General features: G+C 44.3%; 1 long non-coding RNA gene across 4 annotated transcripts; it reads left to right on the top strand.

Annotated features, from left to right (window-relative positions):
• Nucleotides 1–6,805: 6,805 nt before the first annotated feature.
• LOC123131954 (uncharacterized) lies at nt 6,806–14,455 on the top strand. Of its 4 annotated transcripts, none has more exons than XR_006464426.1 (6): nt 6,806–7,248; nt 7,931–8,049; nt 9,160–9,258; nt 9,356–10,378; nt 10,466–10,558; nt 11,678–12,819. It is a non-coding gene; the product is annotated as an uncharacterized lncRNA (long non-coding RNA). The 4 variants fall into 4 exon arrangements; XR_006464428.1 differs by having other exon boundaries at nt 7,784–8,049; XR_006464427.1 differs by lacking the exons at nt 6,806–7,248; nt 11,678–12,819 and adding an exon at nt 14,038–14,455 and having other exon boundaries at nt 7,314–8,049.
• The last annotated feature ends 633 nt before the right edge of the window (nt 14,456–15,088 follow it).

Here is a 15,088-nt window from a genome sequence, read left to right as displayed (position 1 = left end):
CTGAAAACAGCGTCGGTGCAGGTTAGTTCCATTCAAATCATGCAAGTTAGAGTCCAAAACAAGGGCAAAAGTGTTTGGAAAAGTAGATACGACAGAGACGTATCAACGGGCCTATAGAGTAGCGTGCGTTGACGTCGGCGTTGCACTCTTGGGCTCGAACGCTTCCACGTCCTTCTCTCCGTCGGCCACCGATGCATGCATGCATGGGGGCGACGTGAGACTCCTGTCCCCACGTGCTGACATGCGCCCCACCACGTACATTCTTGAATTATCGTTCTTTCTTTTTCTTTGAGGGGTAATTTTTCGATATCAATAACTCCCCCCATCCACCGACGAGAGAGCGCCATTGGGGGAGGAGTTGTGAGTGTCACCTTATATATTTTTTATTGCCATGTTACATAGTCCTGATTTGTGAAGGAAAAATTATGTTTATTAAATCTGCTAGATGTGCCACGATAAATTCAGTTTAATGCACATGGCAAGTTTCTTTTTTTAAGACAATGCCAACTTTTTTTACCATGGCAAATTCACTAGATGTCCCATGGAAAATTCAGTTTAATGCCCACGGCAAGTTTCTGTTTTCAAGACGATGTCAATTTTTTGAGCATGGCAATTTTTAAAGTGATTTTTCCATGGCAAAATCACTAGATGTCCCATGGAAAATTTAGTTTAATGACCACGGCAAGTTTCTTTTTTCAAGACGATGTCAACATTTATTTTACCATGTCAATTTTGAAAGTGATTTTGCCATGGAAAATTCACTAGATGTCCCACGGAAAATTTAGTTTAATGCCCACGCAAGTTTCTTTTTTTAACACGATGTCAACTTTTTTTTGCCATGGTAAATTTTAAAGTGATTTTGCCATGGCAAATTCACTAGATGTCCCATGACAAATTCAGTTTAATGCCCATGGCAAGTTTCTTTTTTCTAGACGGTGTCAACTTTTTTTTTACCATGGCAAATTCACTGGATGTTCCACGGCAAATTCAGTTTGATGCCCATGTCAAGATTCTTTCTTCAAGGCAATACCAAAAAGAATACATTTTTAACTAAGGCATCTCATTGTTGCATTCTTATTCATGTATGATTTTTTTGGTATTATATTAGGTGGGCAATTATTTGTGTACACTACATGGAGTAGGTTTTAGGCATTTTCCTGTTTTTTTCAATTTTTTGTCCATGGCAAATTTTGCTTTGTTCAAGACAAATGGCAATTTCTGGTTTATCACTGGCATTTTTTAGTTCTCAATTTTCTTCTTTTAATGGTAATTTTTTCATAACATTGCAAAATATGGCCTTTCTTTTTCACAGATCAAAAAATGTTTTTATTCGCAGTACAAACTGGGCCATATTGTGCTTTCTTCTTATTTTTTTTATTCACAAGGTCGACAGCTATGTTGGGTTGTTCACGTTGGTTGGGGAAAGGGTGTTCGAACTGGGGTTACTCTCATCCTGAACGAACTTGTTCGCCCCACCCCGGCACCGAACGAATCGTTCGATCTGGGGAGCCACCAGGCCTCTCCGGCCGTTATCGACGTCCTTGAATTTTTTTATCTTCAAAACATGTTACCTTTTTAAGAACATGGCAACTTTACTTTTGTAGCATGGTAAATTTACTTTTATTGTCATTGCATTATTACTTTATTTTTGCAATGTCAATTCTCAACTTTTTTATTTTGGGCATGGCAAACTTTTGCTTTTTATTGCCATGGCAAATTTACCTTTATCGCCATGGCAATTCTTACCTTTTATCGCTCATCACAAATTTACATTTATGGAGGATGGCAAGTTTACTTTTGTTCTATCTCGGCCAGATTAGTTTACATCCATGGCAAATTTTGACTTTTTTTGACCATTCATGCAAATATTTGCTTCTGTAGACTATGGAACATTTGGTTTACAAAACATGGCATTTACTACTAACAATAGATGGTACACTTTTTTGTTTTGTGTTGCACATGATGGCTAATTTTCATCCACACTCTTCATGTATTATAGTAAAAATACCACTCTCATATGGCAAAGTTTTCAAAATTATTTTTGTTTTTTCACAATCTGATGGCAAATTCATGTTATACATAATGGGAATCTTATGTGCTATTTTCTATCTCATAATGTGTTTTTCGGATACTATTACTGTTATACATTATGGCAATTTGTGACCGGTTATTACTTCTTTTTCGCTTTTTTCTTCTGAAAGGCTGATATTTTGTTTGCGCTAGAACTTGTGCCTGTTTTCTGGCCCATATTGACGAGAAGGGCTGAAGGGGGACGTTGGGGCTGGCGGTCGTTTCCCATTGAACGAGAAATGTACTGCTAAAAAAATATCGTTCAGTCTAGTTCCACCTGAATAAGTTTTTTTACCGGAGCCGGGAGCTAGCGGCGAAGAATCCATCACATACTATTGCTTTGAGATTCATGGCTACTGTTCACGTATAAGCAAGCCAATTTCACACATTTTTCAAAACACATTACACTCACTCAATTGAAATAATATATTTCACTCATTTAAAAAAAACTGATTTCACATGCACTTGAAATGTTGACATAACTGATTTCTGAAATATGCATTTAAAATATTTCACTCATCTTCCCAAATATATTTCTTTAGTTTCAATTAACATATTTCACTCAAAAATACATTTCACTCTTTATATAAAAAGAGATTTCACACAGTTGAAATTCTAATTGTACTCAGTTCTGAAAAAAAAAACATTGGTTTCAAGTAGTGGTATATGTCAAATATAACTGAAACTGAAATGAGTGAACGAGGCACCTTCACAAAAAACACACTGAAAAATATGTTTCACAAAAATTATGTTTCAATTTAAAAACTAATTTCACTTAGTAAAAAAATAATTCAAATAAAACTTATTTCCCTCATTTTAAAATGGCTAATTTCACTTGTTTCATTTGGAAGACATGTTTCAATTATTTTAGGAGCTAATTTCACTCATTTCATAAGATTAATTTCACTCATTTCAAAAGACTAATTTCACTCGTTTCATTTGAAAAGACATGCTTCAATTTTTTCCAGGAGCTGATTTCACTCATTTAGAAAAATTTCATGTTTCAAGAAGCTGATATATGTGAAATGTAACTGGAACTGAAATGAGTAAACAAAGACTTCACAAAAGAAACTCATTTAAAAAACACAGTGAAATAGATTGAGTAAAATAAGTTGATTGAAATGGTAAAATTTAAATGTGTTGAAAATGTATCCAAGATTGGTCTTCTTCTCATGGTCTTCACGCCAGGAGTTCAAATATATAAAAATTACAAAAATAGAGTTCTGGTTTAAAAGAACATAAAAAGAAATGGGTTTTGATGGAGAGAGGAGAGAGAGTAAAGCCATGCATGTGAACAATAATTAGTCTCCACCACTGCCGCCTCCTCCTCCTCCAAGAAAGAAAGTTGGGGTTCGTACCTCTCGCCAGCGCCCGCGCAGGTCCGCCTTGTCTCCGATGGCCCTAGGGCTATGGAGGCGCGGTGGATCCTGGCAAGGGCCGGCGGGAGGGCTCCATTTTTAGTCATTTTTCAATCTTGCTAGGGTTTGTGTCCTGCTCAGGAAGGTGAGACAGCGGCGGGTCCCTGAAGATGGAATAAACTTCTCCCCGCCTAGCCCCCATTCCAGCGGTGTGTCTAGCATCGTTGGCGGGCGTGTGGAGGCATGTCTCCGGTAGATCTATTTTGGTGGATTTGCTCAGATCTCGTCGTTGTTTGTCTATGTTCGTGTGTCTTCGGTTTGGATCCTTCCTATCTACATTATTTTTCATCGGCGGCGGTTGCTGTTCTGGGGTGCTGGTCCTATGGGGCCTTAGCACGATGACTTCCCGACTGTCTACTACAACAAGTTGTCCCGACTCCCGCGATGGAGGGGCGATGACGGCGGCGTGCCTTCAGCTCGCTTCAGTGCTTGTAGTCGTCGCTAGGTGGTCTACGGATCTGGATGTAATTTTTATTTCTGGTGTTCGTTGTACTGTCATGATTGAAGATGAATAAATTGAAAGTTTCGCCGTAAAAAAATTTGTACCTAAGTGGATGAGAGAAAGATGCCATCCCACATGGTGGGTCCAGGAGAAGGGAAATACTAAATATGCAAATGGCTAAAAGGAATCAAATACAACAACAGTATAAAGGTACTAGATATGGTGTCAGTTGCTCAATGGTGGCAAGGCCACCCATAGCTCCCGGCTCCGGTAAAAATAACTTTGCGTAGTTCCGCCCCAGACAGCGGTCGGTCCTTATCAGGGTTCTACTTTTTCTACTGAACTACTCGCTCCGTCTCAAAATAAGTATCCATTTGACTAATGCACAAGGATTATTGTAGTCGGATCCCAAATGGCATTGGTGCACAACGAGGAAAAGGAAGTGTGCCTTTTTTTTCCGAATACGCAAGTTGCGTTTCATTCCATTGATAGGTTGGGAGAAAGTATAAGGGTGAGCGTCTTAGACGTCGTACACATGGAATGGCGGGCCTAAGCGCTAGTTGAGCAGCGGGGGAGGGAGGATGCTCGGCCTCAAAAGTTATAGTTTATGTTACATGAATGATCCTATTGAGCCATTTGGCGCGGCTCTTGCTTAGAGTTTCACCTCCTGTTGTATGTCCTCGATTAGCTTGTTATAGGAGGGTGCAGCATTGTCGAAGAGAGCTGCGTCGCGATGCTTCCAAAGCGCCCAAGAGGTGAGGATGATGATGGAGTTCGTCCCTTTGCGGAGACAGACTGGCACGCTGGCTGGCGTCGCCATCCACCAGTCGAAGAAACCGGTAGTGCCATCAGGAGGAAGGGCAGGTATGCGGCACCGTGCCATGATGTCGTGCCATATGATGCATGAGAAGACGCAACCTACGAGAAGGTGGTGCAGTGTCTCGTTGTCCTGATGCACAACTTGCAAAGGGGGTCGTGAGGTAGATTGTGGCGCGCTCGCCGGTCGGCGGTCCAACATCTGTTAAGGGAGGCAAGCCAAAGGAGGCAAGCCAAAGGAATATCATCGCATTGGAAGGAGCCCAAGTCTTCCAGATGGGGCACCAGAACGGCGCGGTGGTGGCACCAATGAATAGCGCCGGGTAGGCTGATCGCGCGGAGTAGTTCCCATCGGCCGCCCACCTCCAGGAGAGCTTGTCGGGTTCGCTGGAGAGCTGAACAGGTTGGAGCAGCCTCCAAAGCTCATCGTATTCAATGATCGCGCGATGGTGCAGAACGTCGTGGATGTCAGCGATCCAGCTTCTGTTGCTGAGAGCGTCGCTGACAAGGCACTGGCTCCGGTGGCGCCTCGGGATGTGGGCAGATAGGGTAGGAGCAATCTTGGGGATGGATCGCCCATTGAGCCAGTGATCTTGCCAGAATTTGCAGGTGTTGCCGTTGCCGATGGTCCAGGTCGTGGAAGCACGGAAGAGCACGAAAGCCTTGTGGTCGGACGGGAGGTGGAGATGCTTCCAGGAGCGGTCAGGGCCGGTGCGCTGCAGCCACAGCCACCGGCTGTGAAGGGCGATGCCAGTACGGTGCAATTCGCGGATCCCCAACCCACCAAGCGCAAGGGGGCGACACACCTTTTGCCACGAGACGATGCAGCAGCCAGCATGGGCGTCCTTGTTGCCGTGCCATAGGAAGTCTCGAATGAGCCTGTTCACCTTCTTGAGGATTGCTGGGTGTAGCACTAGCGCTAGCAGGATATGCACAGGCATAACAGTGAGGACGTGCTAGACTAGAGCAAGCCGCTGGCCACGGACAGCAGAGAGGCTTTCCATGTGGCGAGCTTCATGGAGAACTTGTCAACGAGAGGAAGGGGGGCGGAGGCCGGCACTTTGCGAGTTGAGAGCGGTAGCCCGTGGTATTTGATAGGAAATTCCGCCATTGGGCAAGAGAGGGAGGCACCAATGGTAGCGAGGTGGTCGTCGCCGCATCTGATGGGTGTGCATCGAGATCGCTATGAATCTAGTATATACGCTTCTTTAGCTCACGCATGCACCTTCTTAACTCCAATTTTTCAACACATGCAAACTTGTGCTACTTCGTGTGGTAACCTCTCTAATACATTATACAACTATTGGTGAAAAATAGAGAAAAAAGAAGAAGAGACATGAGGTTCGAATATCCACTTTTGAGTCCATGCTCATCTGCAGCCGGTCAAGAAAAAGAATCATAAAACAATGAAGTTCACATTCTCTCAGCGTGCAACCTGGAGTGTAGTTCTTGTGTGTTATACATACTAGAGAGAGGCTACTACATGAAGTAGCACCACTAAACCCTATTCTTACATTTCCTCAACAACAAAAAACCCTATTCCTACATATTAGTCTTATCAAAACTCCACGTACTGTGTGAGCGGGGATAACCAACTGGGGCAAAACGCTCGTATTTTTTGCCTTGTCCTGCGTGATTTAAAAACACATGCAAGGACGGTTCCAACTTGGAGAAGGCGGTTAGTTCCGGTTGATGACACGCACGATCGGTACGAGGGGAAAAAGGACGTCGGTCGCGCGATGCCGTGAGCCAGTGTTGAGTGACTCGGCAGATTTTGTGTGCGGCTGGTGTTATCTGCAAGTTTTGCGCGGCTATTTGCGCTCTTCGTCAGAATCCATTCATTTTTTTTTGGGACTGATCAGAATCCATTCATCACGGATTAATGTACTACCCCTATAAAAACACGAGAGGGCGGAGAACCAAAACATCTACACGGTTCAGAGCATCGAATCCTAGGCTCCAGATTGCTCCAATGTTTAGCAGCAAACCATGTTTTAGCCACGCTTAATTAATTACCCTCGCTGCCACGCGACGCACGCCGTCACCCACGCGCACACGTTCCTCACCCCACCCTTCTCGCTCCCGATCCCATCTCCCCACCGGCCTCAACTTGGCTATGGCGACGGGGATCAACAACTCCTCTCCTTTGCTTTCTCAATCGCCGCCCGCCACACGCCTCCCCGCGTCCCTCCTTCATTCCCGTCCTCGATTGGGCCGCCGCCGCCACCGCGCCATCAGGGACGCCGGGGGAGTGCAACCACCGCGCCGCCAGGGTACGCCGCGTGTACCGGCAATGCGTGAGTCGCCGCGGGTACCGCGCCGGTCGCTGCTTCTGACGATGCGGGAGCCGCCCCATCCGGCGAGGACGAGGGGCCCCGTCACCGCTGATCCTCAGGGCGCATGCTGCATCTGAAGCCTCCCTAATGATCTCGTCCATGGAGCACTGGAGTATTGTTGTTGCGCCACTCCTTTTGTTCATCGCCAAGAAGCAGGAGCAAGGCGGTGCGTCTCCCTTCCTGATGATCTCACATACACCGTAGAGTATTTTGTTTAGTTTTATACTGACATCACCACATGGCTATTGCTAATTTCCATGGGCCCCTTTCACGTGATTGGTGATGGAATTCCTTCTGTCATGTCCATTTACTCCCCATCTCATGGCTGGAGTTTGGTCCTAATTACAGGCCCGGCTTTGAATTAGTAATTAGGAGGCACTAACATGTTGGCTGAGAAGAAGGAAAAGAACTAGCATGCATATTTAGATAGATAACCCTGTCAATTTCTAAACTGAACCTCTCAGTTCCAGTGCATATAAAAGAATATCCATTGTTTTAGGTTTTCGTGCAACTTGCCCAAAGCCACCATATGCACACTTTTGCCAATGTCACAACTTTTAGTTTTAGATATATACATTATTCATATTATGCTTGTCAGAATATATAATTATGTTTACTGTTCCAATGATTTCAGCTACTGATGATGCCGGTTTAATTTGATCATGTGGCATGTAGCTAATTTGTTGTTTGCTGCAATGCAGAGAGGAATTGTCCAACTGCCTTAATTCAAGTTCATTCTGAACAACACATAATTTTTCAATGTACAGAAAAAGATCCAAAAGCCCATTGTTATATAGAAAAAAACTGATTCAACTCATAGGGTTGTGCATGGCATTTATTAATTGTAGGGCCCCATTTTGCATTTCGCACCGGGGCCTTGAATTTCTGGAATGCCCATGCGTGTCGAAGAGGATGCACGGCGCTGCATCGATGGCCACCATGACGGGGCAAGCTGATGGCATCAAGCGTAAGTATCTATTATAGGCTCGTAACTTACCAGATTGCTCCCCTGCTTGTTCACATGATTGTTCCTCTGCTTGTTTCCTATAGAATCGCAGTGGTAACTTTTACTGTGCGGCGCACTTATCAGTGTTGTATCCAAATCCACTCCACTGAGTACTTGTGCTCTCCACTTTATAAGATTTTAGGTAAATTTTGGCGGTGGTCAGTGGTATGCCGGGAAGCTTTCAGTTTTAATCTTGTTGGCAATTCCTCGGGTAGACTTATTGGTTCTGAATCCAAAGTGCATGGTGGGACTGAAGAGTTTGACTCTTCGAATCAGAGGAAACCAAGGCTAGCACCTAGCATAATCCCCACAAGAACTTGGGTTCATGCAGTAATATTTTCTGGACCCATGATGGGACTGAAGATTTTACTTTTATTTGATGATGAACTACACCTCTTCCAAAAACACCCAACCCAAATGGCAGCCCTAGACTATCTCGTTTCTGTCATAGGTGATGATTGTATTCCATGTTATGGTGGGAAAATGGCACACATGTCTATTTCTGACCTTCATATATGAATGTCCTTTCTTCTTGCCACCATGGGTATGCATTATTATGACATGGTTAGCTTGGTGAAACGTGAGAAGAAAATAAATATTTGTGTACACAGGGTTGTAGTGTATACCTCTCATATGGATGCAGACACTTCTTTTGAAGAATAATGATCAAGTCAGAAAGAATGAACCCAACAAAATTAACACTTAAGGTTAAATGAAAAGTGTATATGTTGCAAATGTAGGTCAATGGGCTTCCACATCGGTTCATCATTTGAACCAACATCAACTGTTGGAACTCTGGCATATATTGCTCCTTAAGTTCTGCTTAATAACTAATATGGTCGCAACTCATAATCCATCTTTTTGTGCTTTAAACAGTCGCGCATACTCTGCCATCTGCCTCCGAACTTGATTCATTTTGCTCGACCGTAAAAGCTTTACTTGCTTTATGAATTTTGCATCCACTTTTTCTTGGCATGAGTAGTGCATAGTCTTCAGCCGATGCAACCATATAAATATTTTATGTTTTATTATTTGCTGAAGAACTACTAATTTTTCATTGGGTGGAGATAGATGATGTATGGATGTGGGGTCTTCCTTTACGTGATGTTGGATGGTACCTACCCTTTTGAGGATCCAGAAGATCACAAGAATTTCAAAATGAAAGTTCAGGTATGTTGTCAGCCGTTCAGCTTGGTAATTCCACAAGTTGTATACTAGCAAAGCAAGAAAACACTAAACTCAAATTCACAAACTGTCCGCTTTTCAGTGCTCATTTTCGGACTTCCACCTTATGAATCAGTTTACCAAGATGTGGATGGTCAGGAGATGCGAGCCCAACAAAGGTTTTGCTCAAGGCTACAACTTGAACCTCAATCCTACATGAAAATTTAATTTGTGCCATGAAAAATTCAGTTAGCTTTACGATTCTATTTTCGGTATTCATTTCTATTAGAAGTTAAAATAAGAACTCAAGTATGTTCCTTACTGGAGTCAATTGCGTGATCATTAAGCGGGTCAAAACTGAACAGTGTATTGACCACCCATCCTGTATTAGACAAGGAAGCATATACACATCATTTATACATGGTTAGTGTGGAGCCAAAACCATCCAGACTGATCCAGCCAGTCCAGATTCCGAGCGGACCAAGTAGGCGTGCGAATGATATACATCAGACCATCTCCATTATATTCTGAGCGATCCGTTGAGTTTGCTGACTCTGACTATCCTCCATGTCCTACTCCGGTGATGCTCCAACGTTCTCCTAGAGGTCTGCGTCAACAGCCTTCAAGAGTTTTTATCATTCACATGAGTTCTATTGATTTGTCTTTATTAGAAAAAGGGAAATGGTGTACGTCTAAGTTCATCTAAGTTAGCTTAGCAAAATAGCAAACTTGGTTGATTTTACATTCATAGGAAACAGGCGAGCTCATCACACCGTTGAGCTGTTGCAATTCTACATCCTAATACAAACATGGAATCTAGAGGTGGAAATACGATACATCACTCTTCTCTCCTCTCTCCTCTCGTGCAAGAGCCTCCAAATCAGTGGTTCAGGCTGTGGATTTGGGGCTATGGGCTATTGAAATCCGGCTAGGAGGGATCTAGGTGTATTTCAGCTTATGGGAAAGCTTGGCTGAGTTTCAACTATCTATTGCCGTGGTGGATGAGACTCAGTGGTCATGGGAGACTACTGGCATCTTCTGGGTGAGATCTGTTTATATATGCAGCATGCTTTGCATGAAGGAAGGTGATATCTACAGCAAGGTTGGCGTGGACCTAAAGTTTTGTGTAAGTTACTATTACGGTCACACATCATTCTTTTACCTTTTTTCTATGTTTTATGTTCACCCAATCGACGATGTCGTAATATGCAAGGGATCCAAAACTACGCACAACGCCGGATATTCAGTCCCTAGCAAAACTTCTTCACAGTTGGCCCTGGATGGACCATAGCATTTCATCATGCAGGTTGGTAATATTGGTTTCTATCTATTATATGTATTGTCATGATTTTTTTTGTTTTGTTTTTCTAATACATATTTTTTCCATATTGCATTTCCATATGCTTCCCCTGACCACTTTATCTTGACCCTTGGCATATCTGTTGCATTGGTCAAGCTTAAGATGATTCAGGACCTTAGATATGCATTGAAACTTCAGAGGATCGCATTTTACCTAAACCAAGCATTGAAAGTACCTCATCCTGACGATGATACTTCTTTCTAGCATGGTCGATTACCAGCTTGTGTTCCAAAAAACACAGATAGATGAGTGACTCTGAAACCCACTAATGTATCTTATTTAGTTTTTGCAACGGTTAAGATAATGACAATGAATTTATCTAGAGGAACTTGTTTGGTTATTATGCTTTTAGCGGCACACGTGTTGGCATGAATATGGCGCTAACATTCTTTAGAGTCGGGTGGGAAAGCATGTGGGCAAGAGAGATGGTTTTGGGTTGGCCACAGTTGCCAGACGCAGGCGTGGTAGCGGTCCGGATGCCCGCAAAGTCCCCCACTTTGTGTCCAGTTTGCAGAAAAAAGTGCGTTAGGACCGCCAAGCGGACAGATATAAGACCGTTTTGGTTGGCAAAGCACGTCCGGATCGCACAGTCAAGACGGTTGCGAGCGGTTTGAGGGTCCGTGTTGGAGATGTCCTAATTCTCACATATATTTGTAATATTAGTTAGAGACGTGCATTTGCACGTGCAAGCTTATTAGTAGGAAATAAAAAGAAGTATGCATCCACTACAGCCAAATTTGACGATGCATATGGTGTCGTGCTGGAAGAAAACCCAGGAAACGTTCGCCCTATAGAATTGCGTACTGCATTTAGTCTTAACTGTCCTCCAAAGAAAAGGAAGCCCGTCTCTTAATTGCGTACTGCACATGGGTTGTGATGATTTTGATGTCATTATAATTTAGTAGTCCGGGTCATACATGGTAAGTAAATTAATATGATCGAGCAACGTACGGGGAGGTGTGGTCAAATATTTTTTTAAGGGGCAGTGGGTGAGGTGTGTGTGGTCAAATATGACGTGTAATTGAGCAGAAACGCCCTAATGCCTGCGTTGCTGATGCTTTCCAGGGGCTGGATGGCCACCTCCAACCTCGCCTCTCTGCAGTAGCCCGCTCTGAACCTGCTGATCTCAGGGAGGAGCTGTGTGGAACTGCGGCCTGGTGAGCATGACGCGCGCTGCATGCGCTCCTCTAGGGTGGCTTTCTCGGCGAGGGCGGCGTACCAGGCTGCTGTGGCAATCCACGAGCTAGATGCGTTTTCACCCACCATCTGGCGCAGCTTTGCCCCGGGGAACTGCAAGTTCTTCTTATGGTTGTGCCACCGTTGGCGCCTCCCGTGCGCCGCCCTGCTCCATCGAAGACATATCATTGACAGCGCTGCCTGCGCGTTTTGCGGTCAGGAGGAGACCCTGGTACATTTGCTGTTCGGGTGTAGGCATGCTTGCGCCGTTTGGGCCGTGATTCAAGATGGCAACGGGGACGAAACCCAATGGGTTTTGCCTTCCCAAACCCATCCCCACGAGAAAATCGTAAACCCGTCCCCATCCCCATCACCATGCGCGGGGCTAGTTTTCCGCCCGTCCTCTAAACCCATCGGGTCTCGGGGAACCCACGGGGAACCCACAAGAAAATCAAAATATATAAACAAACATAGTGGCGACAAAGAATAACATTTCAGCAGCAAAACAAGTACATTTCAGAAGCATAACCTGACCAAATTTCAACAAAAAACAATAGTAGATGGTTCAATAGCTATATAGAGTGTATTTCAGCAGCATGATACCACATTTCAGCAACAAAAATGATCAAATTTCAGCAAGAAAGATGATAAGCCATACATGGTTCAACAAGATATGCAATTACATAAGTTTTAAAATAGAATTCTTGGTTTGGCCTTCGACGTTGGGGGGTGGGGGCTCGGTCGCTCAGGCTCGATAGCTTTGGTTTGGGCCGCACCGGATCAGTGCTTGGTAAAAAAATGTATTTTGCCGGGTTTGCCGGGTTTCGGGTTCGGGGACTGCCAAAACGGGTGCAAACCCACGAAACATGTCGGGTTGTATAATGTGCCTAATAACAGCCCCACGGGGATGAAAATACGCCCATCCCCGTCCCCTAATAGGGTAAAAACCCGCGGGGACGCGGGTTTCGGGACCCCATTGCCATCTTGAGCCGTGATCACCCCGGGTGCCACGCCAGCTTCCTCTGTTGAAGGTCTATGCACAGCTCGGGGTGCGGCCCTGCCCCCCCCCCCCCCCCCCCCCCCTGAGTATTGTGATTCTCTGGAACATTTGGAAGAGCAGGAATGCCAGGGTCTTTCGTGGCCAAGACCTCCCTCCGCTTGAGGTTGTTCGCTGCATCGCTGCTGATGTCTCCCTTTGGAGATGGAGATGCTCCCGCACCATCTGCAAGATGATCCTTGAATCCTGGGTGCAGCGTTTTGATGCCTTGCTGTAGATCTTCCCACTGCCTTTTGTTGCAGTTTGTACAGACCTCTCCCCCACTCTCCTGTGTCTCCCTCTCCCTGTAAGTCCGGTTGGAACTGATGATATGGAAAATTCAGGTGGGCAGTCTTTCTCTGCCCCCTGGTGACGTTTCAAAAAAAAAAATTCCATGTCATTGCAAAAATTAGATTAATTAAGATGAAGTTGATGTAGTACTGCAAAAGGTAAATAAGTTAATGTGATTGAGTGGTGTACTGTGGGAATAAAACCGGCTGGATGAAAAAGAATTGGTGGAGGGACATGGTGGAAGAGGGGGAACCAATTGACGAAGAGATCTTCCTGACATGAAAAGGAAGCCTACTTATATTTTTAATTAATAGAGATAGCGATAATAGATGTGTAGGGTGACATAATTATTGTAGTTTGATAATGTTAGGCACCGATGTCTTAGATATGTAAATATTTTTAAGCAAAACTAAGCATTAATTATTTTTCTATTGTGTTACCAATTTCACTGGTTTTATATGAGCCGATGAGCTCTGAAGGATTCGTCATCGGCCATGCAGTCGCTGCTTCTGCATGGAACAAGTACCTAGTGCGATTTCGTTTCGTTTTGTACTTAGAAATTGTTAAAACCAATCTTTGCTTTGAGTAATCTGTATAGGGCAACTGTGATGCCTTCTCAGGAAGATTGCTTTGCCCTTTAATGTTTCTGTGCGATTCTGATGTTGGGAATCGTCAGAGGGAGATCCAATTCTTGTTGGGTTTTTGCCGCATGGATAGACTAGATAAATGAAAAGCAAAGCACTTCACTAACTCTAAGTAGTTCATTTTAATTGACACGCTTTCCACTTTAGTACCTTCTAGCTTACTTTGAAAGTTCAAACTCATTACTTTCTTGCAATGCTCATTTTTTGTGGATACTGTAGTGGCCATATTCTGTGATCATGGTAGTAACTCTGCCAAGTTGGTTTTGTTAACATTGCAGCAACCAAGGAGCACATCGTGGGCAGCAGGATGGCTGGAACTGAACATTTTAATTTGTATATATACTACGGTGCCTTTCAAAGAAAGTCTAGGCATGTGCTCTCCAGAGCACTCAGTCCGCAGCAGGATGGCCTTTTTTTATATGGCTTAGCGGCTCCACTTAAAACGACTCTACCCTTATTAGGTGAACTTCAACGTGGATCGCAAATCGATCGTAAATGTCTAAACCAAATGATCTGAACACTTTCCCTCGATAAGTTCCTCGCTTTCGCTCGATGAGTTTTCATATTAGAAATCCAATACACACTGCACTGTGTGGGATATCCAACACGGTTAAGTTCAGATCCCGTATGAGGACGAGAAACCTTGCCGACGCAACTCATATAAGCCATCACAACCTCCAGATCTGACAACGAGGCTCGGAGGACGGCGCTGACTGCGATGGAGATGCCAATGGCCTCGGAGGCCCGAGGCCATCGCTATGAGGTCACCATCCTGTTAGTTAGGATTAGTTCAAATTTAATTAAGCTTAATTTGTATAAGTTTCATTCGTTTAGCTGTAAGAGGGTTGTCAATCCTCTTGAACGTTGATTTATCCTTGTCTCAAAGGTGCGTTGGAGTTGCCCTTGACCTTCCTTTTCGAGTAGTACGAAGTTAGCTAGGATTGTCTTCATCTTGTGAGTACATTGCTGAAAGTCATCACATTTGTGGCTAGGGTACTGCATAACTACCGCTTTTGCCAAAAATCACAAAAAACCACCAACTCTAAGGCAAGTGAATAACAAATCACACCGATTCACAGATTAGCTCGCACAAATAGCAAAACTGACTAATGGGACCCACTTGTCGGTCCAACGTGGCATGTCTTTGTGTACACTTTGTTAAGGTGGGGCGTGGGTCCCACATGTCATCCACCCACCTCATTTTCCCTCTCTTCTTCTTCCCCATCCTCTTCTCCTTCCCCGTCCTCCTCAGGTGCGGCCATGGAGCTCCAGCGGAAGCGGCGGGCTGCGGTGGTGCATCTCAGGTGCGGCCATGGCTGCGGTGCTCCC

Source organism: Triticum aestivum, chromosome 6A (genome assembly GCF_018294505.1).
Source record: "Triticum aestivum cultivar Chinese Spring chromosome 6A, IWGSC CS RefSeq v2.1, whole genome shotgun sequence".
In the NCBI taxonomy this organism is placed as follows: Eukaryota; Viridiplantae; Streptophyta; class Magnoliopsida; order Poales; family Poaceae; genus Triticum; species Triticum aestivum.
The sequence above is the reverse complement of the archived record's forward strand: the minus strand, read 5'-3'. Positions and strand labels throughout refer to the sequence as shown.